The sequence below is a fragment of the Triticum dicoccoides genome, chromosome 4A (assembly GCF_002162155.2).
Source record: "Triticum dicoccoides isolate Atlit2015 ecotype Zavitan chromosome 4A, WEW_v2.0, whole genome shotgun sequence".
Classification (NCBI taxonomy): Eukaryota; Viridiplantae; Streptophyta; class Magnoliopsida; order Poales; family Poaceae; genus Triticum; species Triticum dicoccoides.
The window spans coordinates 437281808-437296868 of NC_041386.1; positions in this window are offsets into that span (position 1 = coordinate 437281808).

The window sequence follows — 15061 nt, forward strand, 5'->3', positions numbered from 1 at the left end:
TAGATCCGAAATTTTCATATGTCTCTGTGAAATCTATTTCTCCTCACGCCAACATAGGCGGTTTAACCTTGTATAAGCAATATATACCATTAGCCCTCTGCTAAACCGGAGAAGCCTTTTACCTTCATAGTTATACTCCGGTTTAACAGTGTCTGAGTACCCCTGTCATGCTACTACATTTTATACATTATTGCATTGATCTCCGGTTTATACCATGTCCCCTATTAGGGCATATTTTACTCCCTTGCATCTTGTATGTTATCATGTGTGATTTATAAACCGGCCTTTTGTTTCCAGCTCGTTTGTTCCACGATGGCCAAGCAATTCACCGCTTGCAACTGGGCTCGTTCCCGTGTTACAGAGGAACAATTGAATGATATGGTCAGCATTGGCACTTTGGCTAAGAAAACTGAAATCAAATGGCGAGTTCCAGGAACAGAAAATCCTCCAACCCCAAGGCAGGGTAAGGTAGTTGTCTTTGTTGACCACATAGGCCGTGGCTTCAAAACGCCAGGGTCAAAGTTTTACCGAGATGTACTTTCCAGCTTCCAACTTCATCCTCAAGATATTGGTCCCAACTTGGTCTCCAATTTATGCAACTTCCAGGTCTTCTGTGAAGTATATTTACAAGAAGAACCAATCGTCGAGCTGTTCCGGGACTTCTTTCATTTAAACCGGTGCACAGAATTTGTAAATGGCCCTAACACTGAACTTGGGGGTGTCTCAATTCAAAAACGGAAAGAGGTCGAATTTCCTCATGCCAAATTGCACAGCCATCCAAAGGAATGGAACCAAACCTGGTTTTATTGCAGAGATACATCCCCTGAAGATGAAAATACCCTCCCCGGCTTTCGTGATCACAGACTATCCAACACCCATCCAATGCTACAACGCCTGAGCTCTTCAGAAAGGGCGAAATATGCCCCTCAACTCGCCAAACTCCGGGCCTTTATGGCGAACGGTTTAACAGGCGTGGACTTTGTGCGCTGTTGGATATCCTGGAGTATCTTGCCACTAAGCCGGCGCTCCCGTTTAATGTGTGAGTATACCGGTGAGGTTGACGACCCTCAACGTCATTGCAACCTTCAATTATCTGAGGAAGAAGTCACTGAAGGTGTAAAGAAAATTCTGAATGAATCAGAACTGGCCTGTAGTCAAACCGGTCTGAGTCCCTTCTATGCCAAGAACAAACCGCCTGCTGTAAGCATTATACTTCCTTTTCATCTCTAATATTTTTAGCTTATGCAACCTGTAATCCTTCTTATGTGTATGTAGGGTGACGATCCCTTCTGGAAATGGAAAACCGTAGAGAAAGCGGCAAAGCTGACTGGGGATAAAGTGGTCAAGCCATCCCACCCCACAACCAAAGCCGTAAAACGGATGTCAAAACGGAAAACAGCTGACCGGATCAACATGGAGCTTGATGATGACACTGATGATCCAAAAGTTGAGGTAGAACTTGACTCACTTGGCTCTATTTTCATACATCTCATTAACAATGATCTTCCTCAGGAGGACGCAGAAGCTAGTCAAGCTGATGATGTAGAGGTAATTACCCTTTCCTCCGGTTCAGACTGTATGCCAACACAAAAAACTCGCCAAGCAGTCCAGAAATTAAGCTTTTCTCATCCTCTTGCTCACTTGGATCCAACATTTATTTTGAAGACTTAGCAGCATGAAGCTCGCCGGACAACCCGACACAGTGGCCAGCAGGTCACTTCAGCCGGTTTACCTGATACCCCGGTTCGGAAGCGCCGGTCTGAGGTCTCTCCTACTTCTGACCATTCTTACCCCAAGATAGGTTATTTCAGACAGCCTCTTAATCCGTCCGATTCCAATTATCAGGTGACACCTCCTTCATCTTTTGGTGAATCGACAGCAACTCAACTCCCCCCTTTGAAAACTGTGGCCGGGTAAGTTGTAAAAACCTTTCCTTTCAATGCGTCATAAATCCTTTGAATCGGATGTTAATCCTCTTTTATTCTGTTTGCAGGGCCAAAGCCAGACCTAGCAAGAATGCTCGGGTCACCAATCCTCCCGAAGACCTGGTCACCGAAGAAGAAGAACCCAAAGGTGAACTAAGACAAACTTGTGAACCGGGCGGCCCTCATCCTGAAGCTACTTCTGATGACCCGCCCCTTGAAGGCCAAAATACTAATGAGCCAATAGACGCTGAGCCTGTCGCGCCCGATGCTGAACCGGCAGCGCCAAACCGGGCTGGTCCGGTGAAAGATGCTGAAATTCCAATATCACCAACCAAAAACCCTGAAGGCCAAGGTGATGACGTTATTATTAATGGAATAGGCCATAGCTCTCCTGGCCATCCCGTAGTTTTGGCTCAACATAGTGCCAAGGAAGAGCAGGCTACTAGAGGAAAAGGCAAATGGAGCAGTGATTTGGCAAGTTATGCTCATCTCAACGCAGAGGAGCTTCATTCTGGCTTCTTGAATCGCTTGCACGCAAACCGGGATTATGAAGCCGGTTTGGTAAATTTGATGAAGGAGCGATATGAGGTATTTTCTTCCTCCTTTGTATCTTGATTCATAGTCTGAAAATGCTAGCCCAAATAGCCCCCAAGGGCCGGGTTATAATGTGAATCATAACCCGGGTCTTTGTAGCACTTTAAGCCACTGAGAAGAACCAGATTTACCCTTTAGCAAGTAGATAGCTTTCTGCCGCGTATCCCCCAAAGGCTGGTTTAACTCTAGCAAGTTAATCCGGGTTTTAATCCATGCATCCGTTTTTGAATCGACATACATTAGCCCCCAAGTGTCAAGGATAATGTTTACATTGTTCTGGAGACTTGTATAAACTGTAGCAATTTAGAGCAAATAGACATTAGCCCCCAAGTACAAAGTGCATAGCCTGTTATGCGATTCGTACTTAAAATATGTACGTATCCTATCCTTTGATATATCTTCAATTTTTGCAGTCTGATCTGAGGAATAAAGAGGCCCAAAACATTGATTTGCAAAACAATGTGAAGTCCCAACAAGAAGAAGCCACCAAAACCAAAGAGGAGCTGACAAAAGCCCTAGCCGCCATGGAAAAACTCAAAGAATCTTTCAACAAAGACCGTGCTGAATGGGAGATCGAGAAATCCGGTTTAATAAAGAGTGCCGAAGACGCCAATGCTGCCTTGAAACCAGTTGCGGAGGAACTGGCTAGTTTGAAACGGCAAATTAACTCTATGACTTCTGCAATCTTTGGTAAGTGTGTCCTTTATGTATTTGGTATAACTTGTGGAACCTTATCTTTGACCAGAATGCTGATGTTAAACCATGACAGGCACCCGGATTGCTCATCTTTGTACAGATATGCGCATGAAGCTCAAAGCGACATATACATTGGTTGAACAACTGTACTCTGGGTCTCAGCGGGCTATTTGCACGGCAACTTACAACAAACCGGCCCCAACTTTGATTAAAGAAACACTTGAGAAGTTGGCCATGTTACCAGCCCGTATTGCCGAATTGAAGAGGGCAGCTGCCAGGTCCGGAGCTTTAACCGCACTTATTCGAGCCAAAACCTGGATTCCAGACCTTGAAGCAGATGATATTATTAAAGGATATCCAGGTGTGAAGGAAGACGGTTCAAACTTTGATAACGACGACCTCCGGCGGCTGACCAAACAGATGCGGCCAGTAGCCAGCAAACTGGCCGATGATACAGACTTGTCCCATTTTCAACCGGTTTATGATGCTGAAGGGAGAAGACAACCGGCCGACATCCATGAAGTTGAGGAACTTGTACCTCCGATTCGTAAGCACACTTATGCTCCTGATATCAACCCCTCCAATCTTATCCATGAGGAAGCAGTATTTCAAGCTTTAACTAGAATTGATTGGTCGATGGTTGATTTCCAGCGTCTGGGGAGGGATGAAGAAGTGCCCACACCAACTGACCCTCAACCATCAAACCGTCTAGACGAAGCGTCTTAAATCGGTCGCCGGTTTACTAGCTACTGTGTGCCGACCTTATGAAAAACAATTATGCCATTGGAGCCGCTTTGAAATATTCTTGTAGTAAGATAGCCAAAACTCCGTTATTTGCCATGCCATCGAGCATGTTTTGTAATGCCTCATGACGACTTTTGCCACCTTTTGAGATATATTTATGCACAACCCATGATGAATTGTGTTCCTGGGTACAACAACTCAAAAATAGCTAGCGGTTTACCGCTAGACGGGTAATAATGTCCAGGAATTGTATAAGACATAGATGAGATAATCGAAGTGTTTGTACAAAAAGAAATATACATAACATACCTCATTGGCTGACCAACGGTGTATACGGCAAAGGTGTTAATACTAGTCCGGAACGTTGATAACCCCATCTTTGCAATGCCAGTCTATATATTAAACCGGACCGGGATAACTACCGGGTTTTCCTTATAACCCTGGTGATTTAGTCGAACCAGACCGGGTCAATAAACACCGGTTTGTAATTGATCATGTGCCGACAACTTGTAGTTGAAAAGCAAGCCGGGTCAAGGACGCCGATTTATCAAAAAATACTAATGAACTTCAACAAATAAAACTCAAAAAGGAAAATATGCAAGGCTTTTTATGAGCTGCCAGACTCCAAATCGAGGCTTTTCATGGGCTGCCAGTCCTCTGAGTTAAACCATTTAACAAAGCCTTTTAAGATGGGCCTCCAATTAACCAATTATCGTTTTAACTTTGACAAGTTCAGGGTCTATAAAAGATTGACATGTCAAACGTTCGATGGGTCATACCAGGATTACCTGGACAGGAGTGGCTTACTTGATGAAGGCAGGTTAACCCGGGTTTTTAGGTGAATACACCAGGCTTCCAAGCCGTGGCTTGATAGCCAATTACAAGGGTCCTTTCAAACTCTTTGTTGCTTTGCAAAAAGAGCCCCCAAGTAACTTTGTGAGTTGTGCTCAGTGTGTGCCCATGTTTGAGTCTGTGCTTTGTGCAACACTCTCTTTGGCTCCACATATTTTTCCTTTGTGGCCTAAATGCCTATCAAGAGGTGTAGCTATGGTGTGATAACAACCAAGCCCCCTAGTGATATCCCTTCGTGGTTTCAAAACCGATCAAGAGGTGTAGCTGTAGTTCAAATATGACCAAGCCCCCTAGTGATATGCTTTATATCCATGCAACTGCTAAGACCGGATTAATAAAACTCCGCTTTGTCAGTTAACTCGTATAACACACACAGGATGTAAAAAGAAACAGATACCCCGCTTATAACGGAGGCTCCGGTTTATTATATGATATATACACTGTCATAAATATGTACAGATGAAGAGCCTATGGCTTTAAGTATAGTAAGGCCACAGGAGAGCTATGGTCCATGGCCGCTTGGTCTCCTCCTTCGATTGACGTGAGTCTTTATGCTCTTGAACATCAATGAGGTAGTAAGATCCGTTGTGCAGATTTTTGCTGACCATAAAGGGTCCTTCCCAAGGTGGGGATAACTTGTGCATATCAGTCTGATCCTGTATGAGCCGGAGCACCAAATCGCCTTCTTGAAAATTTCTGGTTTTAACCCGATGGCTGTGATAACGTCGGAGATCTTGTTGATAAATCGCCGATCGTGCTGCTACAAGATCATGCTCTTCATCCAACAGGTCCAGAGAATCCTGATGTGCCTTCTCATTATCAGCTTCAACATAAGCTGTCACACGGGGCAAGTCGTGACGGATGTCACTAGGAAGAACGGCCTCCGCTCCATAAACCATGAAGAAAGGTGTGTAACCCATAGACCTATTGGGTGTGGTGTTGATGCTCCATAGCACAGAAGGTAGCTCCTCAACCCAACAACCTGGCGTTCGCTTCAAGGGAACCATAAGCCTGGGTTTGATACCTCGTAAAATTTCTTGATTTGCCCTTTCTGCTTGACCATTAGACTAGGGGTGAGCCAACGATGCTATATCGAGCCGGATGTGCTCATGTTGACAAAATTCTTCCATCTCCCCCTTTGACAGGTTGGTGCCATTATCTGTTATAATGATGTGTGGAAAACCAAACCGGAATATCACCTTTTTGATGAATTGAACCGCCGTGCTGCATCACACTTGCTGACTGGCTCTGCCTCCACCCATTTAGTGAATTTATCAACTGCAACTAACAGGTGGGTCTTTTTGTCCCTAGATCGCTTGAAGGGTCCAACCACATCAAGCCCCCAACTTGCAAATGGCCACGTAATTGGAATCATCCGCAACTCTTGAGCTGGAACGTGCACACGGCGGGCGAATTTTTGGCACCCGTCACACCTCTTGACTAAATCTTCCGCATCAGCATGCGCCGTCAACCAGTAAAAACCGTGGCGAAAAGCTTTAGCAACCAAAGACTTTGAACCGGCGTGGTGACCGCAGTCCCCTTCATGGATTTCTCGCAAAATCTCACAACCTTCTTGAGGAGAAACACAACGCTAAATTGCTCCTGAAACACTGTAACGATGTAACTCCCCGTTGAGTATGGTCATGGACTTGGAACGCCGGATTATCTGTCGGGCCAACATTTCATCGTCTGGTAACTCGCCCCGGTTCACGTAAGCCAGATATGGGATTGTCCAATCCGGTATGGCATGCAGAGCTGCCACCAACTGAGCCTCCGGATCAGGAATAGCCAAATCTTCTTCGGTTGGCATTTTGACTGATGGATTATGCAACACATCAAGAAAGACATTGGGCGGGACCGGTTTACGCTGGGAACCAAGACGACTTAAAGCATCCGCTGCTTCATTTTTCTGACGGTCTATATGGTCCACCTGATAACCCTTAAAGTGACCAGCCACAGTGTCCACCTCTCGCCGATATGCAGCCATGAGTGGGTCCTTAGAATCCCAAGTGCCAGACACCTGCTGAGCCACTAGATCTGAATCACCAAAGCACTTAACTCGGCTCAAATTTATCTCCTTAGCCATCCGAAGACCGTGGAGCAAAGCCTCATATTCAGCTGCATTGTTAGTACAAGGGAACAATAAACGGAGGACATAACAAAACTTGTCACCTCGTGGGGAAGTTAGTATGACTCCAGCCCCGAGCTCTCCAACTGTCTGGATCCATCAAAATGAATAGTCCAATATGTATTGTCTAGTTTCTCTTCAGGTGCCTGTAACTCCGTCCAATCATTGATGAAGTCCACTAGTGCCTGGGATTTAATTGTTGTGTGGGGTATATATTTGAGCCCATGAGGTCCAAGCTCAATAGCCCACTTGGCCATCCGGCCAGTTGCTTCTCTGTTTTGAATGATATCGCCCAGAGGAGCTGAACTGACCACTGTGATGGGATGGCCCTGAAAATAATGTTTAAGCTTCCGGCTTGCCATAAACACTCAGTACACCAGTTTCTGCCAATGCGGATACCTCTGCTTTGACTCAATGAGCACCTCGCTCATATAATAAACCGGCCGTTGAACCGGATATTCCTTGCCAAGCTCCTTGCACTCTACCACAATAGCTACGCTAACAGCCCGGGCATTAGCAGCCACATGTAGTAATAACGGCTCCTTATCGATCGGCGCTGCAAGCACGGGGGCTCCGCTAGCTGCCTCTTCAGATCCTCAAATGCTTTATCAGCTGCCTCACTCCAGACAAAGTTATCTGTTTTCTTAAGCATCTGATATAAAGGGATGGCCTTATCTCCAAGGCGACTGATAAACCGGCTCAAGGCTGTGATCCGGCCGGCCAGACGTTGAACATCGTTGATACACGCCGGTTTAGCCAAGGATGTAATTGCCGCAATCTTTTCCGGATTGGCCTCAATGCCTCTATTTGACACCAGAAAACCCAAGAGTTTGCCTACTGGGACACCAAAGACACACTTCTCCGGATTGAGCATCATCTTGTAAACCCGGAGATTGTCAAAGGTTTCTCTCAAATCATCTATCAATGTCTCCTCCTTTCTGGACTTTACCACAATATCATCCACATATGCATGAACATTGCGCCCAATTTGCTTATGAAGGCAATTCTGAACACATCGCTGGTAAGTTGCCTGGGCACTCTTGAGTCCAAAAGGCATGGAAACATAGTAGAAGGCTCCAAAGGGAGTTATGAAAGTTGTCTTCTCCTGGTCCTTAACTGCCATCTTGATCTGATGATAACCTGAATACGCATCCAAAAAACACAAACGGTCACAACCTGCCATTGCATCAATTATATGATCAATGCGAGGGAGAGCAAAGGGGTATGCAGGGCAAGCTTTGTTTAAATCTGTGTAATCCACACACATACGCCAAGTGCCGTTTTTCTTAAGAACCAACACCGGATTAGCCAACCACTCTGGATGAAAGACCTCTACAATAAACCCTGCGGCCAACAGACGAGCTACCTCTTCAACAATAGCCTTAAGCCTTTCCTCATTGAAGCGGCAGAAAAACTGCCGGACCGGTTTAAACTTAGGATCAATGTTAAGTGTGTGCTCAGCGAGTTCCCTCGGTACACCTGGCATGTCAGAAGGTTACCATGCAAAGATGTCCCGATTCTCACGGATGAACTCGATGAGCACGCTTTCCTATTTGGGATCCAGGTTAGCGCTGATGCTGAACTATTTGGATGAATCGCCAGGAACAAAGTCAACCATCTTAGTATCTGTGGCCGATTTAAACTTCAATGCCGGATCGTGTTCCATAGTTGGCTTTTTCAAAGAAGTCATGTCTGCCAGATCAACTTGCTCCTTATAGAATTTCAGCTCCTCCGTGGCACAAACCGACCCAGCATAAGCCGCATCACCTTCCTCACATTCCAAAGCGATCTTTCTGCTTCCATGTACTGTGATAGTCCCCTTATGACCTGGCATTTTAAGCTGTAAATAAACATAACATGGCCTTGCCATGAATTTAGCATAAGCCGGCCGCCCAAACAAGGCGTGGTACGGACTTTTGATTTTTACCACCTCAAACATCAACGTTTCTGACCTTGAATCATAATCATCTCCAAAAGCCACCTCTAAGGCTATCTTGCCAACAGGATATGCAGAATTACCAGGCACCATGCCATGAAAAATGGTATTTGATGGTTTAAGATTCTTATCTGTCAACCCCATACGATGGAATGTGTCATAATACAGAATGTTGATACTGCTTCCACCATCCATGAGCACTTTAGTAAACTTGTATACCCCGACTTGCGGGGCTACCACCAGGGCCAAGTGACCCGGATTATCAACCCGAGGTGGATGATCCTCCCTACTCCACAAAATGGGTTGCTCAGACCAGCGTAAATACTAAGGCACTACCGGTTCAACAGAGTTTACTGCCCTTTTGTGAAGTTTCTGATCACGCTTACACAAACTAGTGGTGAAAACATGATATTGCCCGCTATTTAGCTGCTTGGGATTGCTCTAGTAACCCAACTGCTGTTGTTGCTGCTGATTCCCCTGATGGTTATAGCCTTCCTGGTTACTTTGGTGCCCTTGATTGATGTGTCCGGTTTGGTTTCCTTGAAACCCTGAACCGGAACCACCACCTCCATAACCCGGCCCGGGGAAACCACCTACTGAACCGCCGGGCGGGCCATTATCATACTGGAACATATTGGAATTGTTGAAATCCCGCATGATATAACAGTCCTTCCAAAGATGTGATGCTGGCTTCTCCTTTGATCCATGCTTTGGACAGGGCTGATTTAACAGGCGCTCCAAATTGGGGCTTGAACCTCCTCCCCTCTGGGGCTGCTTGCCCTTACGACGCTGGCCATTCTCCTGAGCATTGGTGTTAGCAACAAAGTCCAAGCTGCTGTAGGCCTTGCGCTTACCGCTGTTCCCATGGCCTGCCGGATTATGCTGCTGACCCTTGGCGTTACTGTTATTTTTCCCTTTCTCTGGTTTGTCCTCCCCTGAATCCGGGTCCTTGGTATTATCTGAATCGGCGTATTTAACCAAAGCAGCCATGAGTGGTGACATATCATTGCAGTGACATTTGAGCCTTCCTAATTTCTGTTTGAGCGGCTTGAAACGGCAATTGCCCTCTAATGTTAACACTGCGGTGTCTGCATTGATACAATCTGATGAGTGCAAAATCTCTGAGACCCGTTTAACCCAATGGGTCGTGGACTCCCCTTCCTCTTGGACACAAGCGGCCAGATCCACGATTGACATTGGCTGCTTATAAGTATCTTTGAAATTCTGGATAAAACGGTGCTTCAATTCGGCCCATGATCCGACAGAGTTAGTTGGCAAGCTCTTCAACCAAGTACGAGATGTTCCTTCCAACATCATGGTGAAATATTTGGCACATACTGCTGATCCACATCTAACATCTCCATTGCCATCTCATATCTCTCCACCCACGCCTCTGGCTGCAAATCGGCGGTGTAATTTGGTACCTTACGAGGTCCCTTGAAGTCCTTGGGCAGTCTCACATTACACAAAGCGGGGGTGAGACACGGCACCCCTAAGGAACTGAACACCACACCTGGCTCTACTGAAGCCGTAGGGTGAACCGGAGTATGTTGTCGTGCTCCATGTCGAGCTGCCAACTCGGCCTCCTGACGTGCGCGGCCGTGGTCCACAACATCCTCCGCATTAGCGCCTCCCCCTGCCGGGTTGTTTCCTCGTGGCGAATTTCGGCGACGTGCACTGCTGGACACAACCGGTTCGTCCTCCACATGTCTGCTATAGCTCCGGCTTGGACGGGGAATGGAATGAATCCTCTCACGACTGTGTGAATATGTCTGCTATTGATTAAGCATTGTTTGAAGGAGATCCCTGGCCCGACGTGCTTCCATCGCAACTGGTGACTCGCCGTTGGTTGGGAGGGCTGCCAGGCGTGAAGCGGCAGCCACAATATTGTCCAATGGGTTGGAATAATGCTCGAGAGGTGTTGGTACATACTATGGCACAACGTTGTTCTGGCGAGGCGGGTCCATCGTGCACGGTTGAACCGGCGCTCCTGTTCCCGGTGCCTCCGCCCGGTTTAGTATGGGTTGGTTACCATCTCCTGCTCCTGGTGTGCCGAAGAGATTCTGCGGTTCATAAAGCGATGGGAGACGCGATCGGTACCTTCTTCTCATGACTTCCTCTGAAGCATTCTGATCCAGCCTAATCCGGTAGGACTGTGCTTCCAATTCAGCCCGCTCTGTAGCCATCCTAGTGTTCTCTGTCGCCAGGTCCGCTTTAGCCTGAGCTATCTGATCTTTCACCTTTGCAATCTCCGCATTATGCTGATCCCTGGCTGTTGCATCCACCTCTACGGCCATCAACATCGCCAAAGCATCGAACAAATCAGACAGGACCTGGGTTGGAGGCGGCGCAGAGCTTCCTGCCCCTGCCGGTGTAGCCGTTGTTGAACCAGAGAGTATTGCTACGGCGGTCGATGAATGAGGCGCTGATTGTGTGCCGGCCATGAAGATGGCGGCCCGGTTTGGCAGATCAGGGGAATCTGGAATACTGTTGCCCTCGGATCCTCTGTCAATTCGGTCGTCCTGCAACTGATAAAGCGATTCGGTCTCTCCAGAAGACTTGTCATCAGAACAGACCATGGTCTCTCCATCGGACACCGGCCCGTCTTCGTATCTCGATCCATGGATGACACCTATGAAAACATGCCTTGCTTCGGGCTGAACCGGCGAAGAACTTGCCCGCCGAGCCGTTTCGATGATGTCGATGCAGATGTCTGGCTCAGGGGCCGGTTCACCAATCTTGCCGATGAAGGCGTGAATCCCACCGAAGGGGATCCGGTACCCGTACTCGATTGAATCGGCCTCGGGACCCCATCCTGCATTGTCGATGTAGAGCTTGCCGCGGCGACTCTTCGTCATCCGGCCCATAGTGTATCCCTTAAGTCCGTCAAAGCTGCCCTTCAAGAACTCCAAACCATCGTGCGATAGCCCCACGGTGGGCGCCAACTGTCGTGGGTTTGTCACGGCAGATGTCCTTGTGAAAGGACTTAGTCGTGGAGCCATCGCTATGGTTTAGCTCAAAGGGGTTAAACCGGACAAGGGGACACGGAGATTTTATACTAGTTCGGCCCCTTCAAGGAAGGTAAAAGCCTACGTCTAGTTGTGATTGGTATTGCTAGGGTTTCGAAGGACAGGGAGTGAGTCCGCTTTGTCTGGCTCTCGAGTTATTGTCTGCCCCTAAACCACGGCCGGGTCGTCCCTTTATATACATAGGTTGATGCCCGCCGGGCTACAGAGTCCCAAAGCCGGATCATAAACGTATCTGGTTTGGTCTTTATCCTTCCTATCTTATAATACAAGTTACATGACTAGGTCGGTTTACATTTACAGGCTTTAACCCGCCTTTGGGCCTTGGGACTTCATGAAGCGCCATCATCCTTGCATCTTCATAGGCTTCTAATCTACAAGGAGTTAACCCGGCTACATAAGGCCGGTTTACCTCCAGTAGTAATATCCCCAACACTGAAGAAGTCGAGTCACCGCCTTGCACCAAAAAGCATTCCAAACATAAGCACGACCCAATGAGTGTCCGTGGAGAGGTAGCTAGGCCGACCGGACAGACTTCCAAACGCACTCGGACCTCTTCCCCTGTACCGACTGAGAAGGCCCCAAAGCAACAAAAAGTTGCAAAACCAAAGCCTCGGAAGACCCTGCCCAAGATCAAGATCGATGTCCCCACCGCTTCTGCGTAAGTGTCTTGTCTTCACTTTTCGATCGAGCATTTGTGCTGTCGACTCTCTTTCTAATTTGTCCGAGTGAATCTTGAAACTTGCATGAAAACAGTCAGGCTGCTTATGATGCCAGTGCGGCCCTTCGAGCCAATGTCCAGGTAAGTTGGCTTCCGACTGAACTCTTATCTTGCTGCTTGTTCTGTTAGGATATGCTACCTGAAAACTTTTCTTTGTGCACCGTCCTGTTATTCTGCACTTCACGTCTGCACACCCACTGGGTGTTTGAATTTATGTCGAGTAACTTTCCCAGTTGAGTCAACTAGGTTGTGTCGGTTGTAGTTCTGGGTTAGTAGGGGCACGCATAGTGCACCCACTGGGTGTAGTCCCCGAGGCCACCGTCGAATGTGTGATTCGGCGGAGGTCTTGATAAAAAAATTTCTTTATTGTTTCACTCTTCCACTCGGTCTGGGTGGACCATGTCGAGTGGAATCCGAACTAGTGGGGGCACGCTAAGTGCACCACTAGGTGTAGTCCCCGAGACTGCAGTCGACTGTGGGTAATCGGTTGGGGTCTGAGTATGTCCTTTACTTTTTTTTTTCTTCCACTCGGTCTGGGCAGGCCATGTCGAGTGGAACCCGAACCAGTGGGGGCACGATAATTGCACCCGCTGGGTGTAGTCCCCGAGACTACTGTGGAATGTTTGATTCTGCGGTAGTCTTAGAATTCTATTCACTCGGAAGCGAATGATCTTTGATCTTGTACATTGATGTATCTTTTGCCGACTGTGGAAATCCTGTGAGCTTACCTCCAAGTTCACCGAATTCGAGGAAAAGCACAGACAACTCAACCTTGATTTGGAGCTGGCCAATCAAAACTTGAAAAAGGCTCAAGACGAAGTAGCTGGTACGGAAGGTAACGACCTGTCGATTGTTTATCTTGACTATCCCTCAAGTTATCTCTTTGTTCCTCTCCTTGACCCGAATGCACATTCTTCAAAGAAAATGAAGCAAGCCTTGGCACAAAAGGATCTTGACCTTGCAACTGCGTAGAAGGAGGCTAAGGAGAAGACCGCACTTGCTGACAAGAAGCTGGCTTCAGTGGGAGCACTAGAGGAAGACAACGCCAAACTAAAGGCATCCCTCACCGAGGCCAACAAAGAAGCGACCCGTCTGAAGAAGAACAAAGTGGCTTTGAATGAGAAGATCGAAGGAATTTCTCGTAAGAGAAATGACCTGGAGGCTTATCTGGGGGCACTCGCCAAAAAGATGTTCCTTATGCTCAAAGGTATTTTCCTTTGCTCGACTATTTAGCTGTTGTTGATTCACCAGGCATTTGTCGACTCATTATTTCTTTGTGTTTGTAGAATCCTGCCAAAACTTTGAAGAAGAGACTGGGCGGTTCGAGACAGGTCTGGACCCTGTCCTTTCTCCCGTCGGTGATGATGCTGCTATGAACGTGCTCCGACTGGAATCCCGTGTTGCTAGTGTTACGAGCTATCTTGCTTGCCTAAAGGTGGCGGTGTCGCACATCGATACAGCACTCTAGCCAAGGGCAACGCTTCAAAATGACCTCGAGTCCCTGATGACTCGACTCAATGAGGTCCCTGGTCGAGTGCAAGAATGGAAGAAGTCTTCTGCCCGATGCGGTGCTGACATGGCTCTGTCGCTGGTTCGCGTCCACTGCAAGGAAGCCCGAGAAGAGAAGCTGGCAGCGATCAAGGTTGCCAATACCAAAAGGCATGACTTCCGATCCTTCATGGAAACCTTCATTGCTGCTGCCACTCGGATTGCTGACGTAATTGATCTGGACGACTTCGTTGAGCCTGCAAGCCCTCCTCCTGCAGAGTGAACAAACTTTATGCCTCGCCTTAAATTTGCCTCGGAATGCCGAGTGATTTTGTAACCATTAAACTCCTTCAGGCCTGACGCCCAAGTACTTTAATCCGTGTTCTGGAACCTTAGGATTTTATCTGAACTTCGGTTGCTTCTGAATCTTTTGATTCTTTGCGTAGAACTTGTTTCTTGCAGTTTGAGTTGCTATTGACTTTGTGATGCAGCTCAGTCGAGTGAATCATGGGCAGATCGTGGTCGACCTGCACTCCGCCACCCTTACGGATAAGGATCGAGCGGACGTTGTATTTGTGTCGAAGCTCCGAGGACAGGTCGTGGTCGACCTGCACCTCACCGCCCTTACGGGTAAGGATGGAGTGGATGTTGTATTTGTGTCGAAGCTCCACGGACAGATCGTGGTCGACCTGCACCTCGCCGCCCTTACGGGTAAGGATGGAGCAGACGTTGTATTTGTGTCGAAGCTCTGAGGATAGATCGTGGTCGACCTGCACCTCGCCGCCCTTACGGGTAAGGATGGAGCGAGTCTTAAAACTTAGGCGAGTACTGGACTGCAGCTAAGCCCCCGAGTGGGAGGGTTGCTCACCACTCGTTAGGATTTTTCAAACTTAGGCGAGTACTGGACTGCAGCTAAGCCCCCGAGTGGGAGGGTTGCTCACCACTCGTTAG